The 3796-nt window shown below is 47.3% G+C and overlaps 1 pseudogene; it reads right to left on the minus strand.

Moving 5' to 3' along the window:
* Positions 1 to 2315: 2315 nt before the first annotated feature.
* On the minus strand, positions 2316 to 2906 carry LOC143271758 (transcription initiation factor TFIID subunit 10 pseudogene; annotated as a pseudogene).
* Positions 2907 to 3796: the final 890 nt, after the last annotated feature.

Genomic DNA, 3796 nt, shown 5'->3' on the forward strand with positions numbered 1-3796 from the left:
TTTTAAAAACTTTAGTCCTGCCATATATTTGAAAATCTCAGCTTTTTTTTAATGATCCCTTTATGTCTTTAAAATCATTATCATTTTACAGGGGTAAATTTTAAATTACAAAGTTTAGCTGTCAGAGCAAGGTTTATTCCTGTGTATAAAAGCATTGATGTGTAGCTTTAGTATTTATCAAATATCTTAAACATGTTATTATCTATTTAGATTTTTAGAAACTTGTTGAACATTTGGTATAACAATAATTACTTGCACACATACACATAGTTGGATCCAAGTTACATACATGCATACATACAGTTAAAGCTTGCTTACATTTCCAAGTCACATACCTGTTCATATACACACATAAGCAGTTTGCAGAATCATTATCCATTTTTAAGATGAAAACCAACCAGAATTAACTTTCAAATTCAGTATTTGCAGGTATAAACAGTTTACTGACCTTTTATAACCTTTTATATCAAAGTCTTTCTTGTGATTTTCCTCAGTAATCATAGACAAAAAAACTGTCCTTTAGCCTCACATAGGGAATGACATTCCATTCTTGGAGCCAGATCCTGATCACGTTTTAGCCCCAGGGCAGGTCTTGGGAGTCCCACCCAACAGCATGGGAGATTCCATGCCCCAGCAGGGCCCTCAGACCTGTCAGCTATGACCCTGGAAGGGCAGTTAGTTCTCCACCAGCCCCCACATTCTGAGCTCCTTAAGGCTCCAGCTGACTCCTGCTAGCTCCTCTCTGCTCCGTCGCTCATAGGCTGCCTAGCCAGTGTCCCAAGCTGTTTTGGGGGATTTTTTTCCCCTGCGCCGGCGGGTGGATCTGCATGAGGCAAGTGATTCCATCTTTAGATTCCCGGGTCCGCTGGAAGGACCGGGGTTTTCATGCTTGATTTCCTTAAGAGGGTAAAGGGGGGGAACGGTCGGGGGGCAGCAGGGGCTGAAGGGACAAGGGGAGTAAGGGGAGTTTGAGAAGGGAGAGGGGGAGGTCTGGGTCCCAGCGTTGCTGGGGCAGGTGAAGCGGTGAGAAACGGCTTCACCCAGATAGGTGGATCTCTAGCTAAACTCTCCCAGACCGAAATATAAGGCACTTGATCTGGGTGTCCATGTGGTCCTTGGTCAAAGATCCAAGCCTTCACCTGTGAAATGATGTCAGTGTTAAAAGTCCCATCCCCCGGCCAGCCGACCCCAAAGGCCAAGGAACAGAAGGTGATCCATTTTTTTTCTTGACTTCCAGACAGGCGTTGTGAGCCCGGGGCGAGCACATCTCTCCAGTTATCTAAATTCAAACTTAGGGGGTAGTTAGTTGTTGCCCATATGGAGAGAGAAAGGAAGAGGCAAAAGACAGACACCAAAAAAAAAAAAAAAAAAAAAAAAAAAACACCACAAAGAGGACAAGGACAGACACAGTCCGCACGGTAGTTGATTCAGCTACAAAACCAAAAGTACAAATTACAAATTCAAATTCAAATGGGAGTGGCTGCTGTGAACAGCCTTGCTCCCCCAGGGAAGGGGAGACTCATCTCCTTCTTCAGATCACTCCGGAGGAGACCTCCAGAGTGGGGACCTGGGGACCCTTGAGCATGTCTGCTCTCCCACATAAGTCCCAGACACAAGTCCTGCTCACTTCTGCAGGCACCAAATACAAATGCCAAATCAACCAGACAAAAGACAAGACACAATAACATACAACATAGATCGAGCTCGTTTTTTACCTCCAACTGGCAGAGTGGGGGTCTGGATGGCACCCCAATCTCGGTGGAACCTCCAATTGTTGGACCCCAAATCTGGGGGTCTCAAGTGGACACCCCAAGAACCCAGACTCCAGTCCAGTTGATGCAATAGCAGGAGGATTTATTAAGCTTCTATATAGAAGGGCAAACTCTGCTCCTAAGAGCAAGAGCTGCATCTTACTGCAACCCAATAAGGGCTTATAAAGGAAAAACCCACAAAACCCACAAGATTACAATTCCCATATAATTTCATTTCACAAGATCATGGTCTGTGTACAGAGTGATCACAGAGGGGGTACAGTTATGTCAACAGGTACATTTTCCCTGAAACCTCAAGGGGGGTATCAAGGAAGGAGTGGAGTTTATACACAGGTATGGTGGTCCTTCCTGGAACACCTGCAACTATCCCAGTCACAGTTGAGCACATCTCTTAACAGAAATCTTTTTACATTGTTATATGGTTGCAGAGGAGATTGAACAATGGCTAAGTCAGGTTGCTCTTGGAACTAGAGTTTTAGTTTCTCATTTCCTGGTGCTTGAAGTTTCTCTTTTCCTGAAGCTTGGGGGTGTAAACCTGAAGGGCTAGGGTCTTTCAGATACCACATTCGCTGAGGGCAGGTGAAAGTCCTCCATGGGAAGGGTCTACTTGCGGTCCTTGCTTTTGGTCAAGGAGCTGCCAGAGGCTGTGCCCTTCATTTTGCAGTGTTGTAGGGCATTGTTTGCAGTATCTGAGATGAACTTCTTGGCAGCTAGTGAGATGAGCCGAATTATGTGTGGGTCTGAAGCTTCAAAGCCAGCAGGGTTCAGGTAATAAGCAGTCACTGCATCTGGGATCCTAGGAGTGTAATTCTCCAGCTGCATCAAGAAGTTTGCAGGAGACGTGCTGGACACTACGGGCTTCCCTTCTCTGTTGGCCTTTCTCGGCAGGGCATACAGGCCCTTAGACATTGCCCTTCAGGGGGAGCCAAGTCAGCTGCTGACACCTAGGCTGGCCCGCACTGGAGCCCGAGATGGGGCAGGTCCCCCTGCTGTCCTTCCTTGGCTGGCCTTGCTCTCAGAGGGTGTGCTGGTGGGCAGTGCGGTAGGAGCCCATACCTGGGGCACCCGACCTGTGACGGAGGCTGCACAGGCTGCTGCTGCCTCGGTGTCACTGCCTGAGCCGCTGCAGCTCATGGTGCTGGTGGGAGAGGCAGAGAACCAGGCTTTTCTTTCATCATGATCTAGATCTAATTTTATTAAGGGATTTAATCCTTGTTTGTTTGTTTGTTTGTTTTTTGTTTTTCTAGACAGGGTTTCTCTGTGTAGCTTTGCACCTTTCCTGAAACTCGCTTTGGAGACCAAGCTGGCCTGGAACGCTGGTAGGATTTGCTGAAGGAAGAGGAGTCAGGAGGATCACTAGTTCGAGGCCAGCCTGGGCTACACATTTCCTTTTGACATTTTTGACAAACCTTCCCAAGATCAGATCCTCTGTCTAAAATCCCTTTGAGACTGGGAGTTGGGGGCACTGGCTTTTAATACCACCAGTGGGGAGGCAGAGGCAGAGGATCTCTGAGTTTGAGGCCAGCCTAGTGAGTAGTAATAAAAGACCCTAACCCTTTAGGCTTAACCCCCCCCCCTGCCCCCAGTCCTCAGGAGAATGAGGAAGTAAAGAGCTAGCTCCAGGGGCAAACTGACTCAGCCATTACTCAACCACCCTTACCACAATGTAGAGATTTCTGTTAAGAGATGCACTCAACTGTGACTGGGATAATTGCAAGTGTTGCAGGAAAGACCACTGTAACCTTTGTGTAACCTTCACTCCTGCTCCTGCCCTGATCCCCCCGCCCCCGAGATTCCGGGGGGGGGGGGGGATGTACACAAGGATATGATTGTACCTACCCTGTGATTAGGCCATGATCTTTTGAAATTAGCCCCTAGACAGGAACCAATCGAAACAAAATTTCATGGGAATTAAAATCTTATGTCTTGTGTGGGTTTTTTTCCTTTAAAAGTACCTATGTGACTGCAGTAGGGTGCAACTCTTGGTATTGGGAGGGGAGGAGCCCCACTGTACAGCGGCATCA

This window comes from Peromyscus maniculatus, chromosome 2 (genome assembly GCF_049852395.1).
Source record: "Peromyscus maniculatus bairdii isolate BWxNUB_F1_BW_parent chromosome 2, HU_Pman_BW_mat_3.1, whole genome shotgun sequence".
Taxonomy (NCBI): domain Eukaryota; kingdom Metazoa; phylum Chordata; class Mammalia; order Rodentia; family Cricetidae; genus Peromyscus; species Peromyscus maniculatus.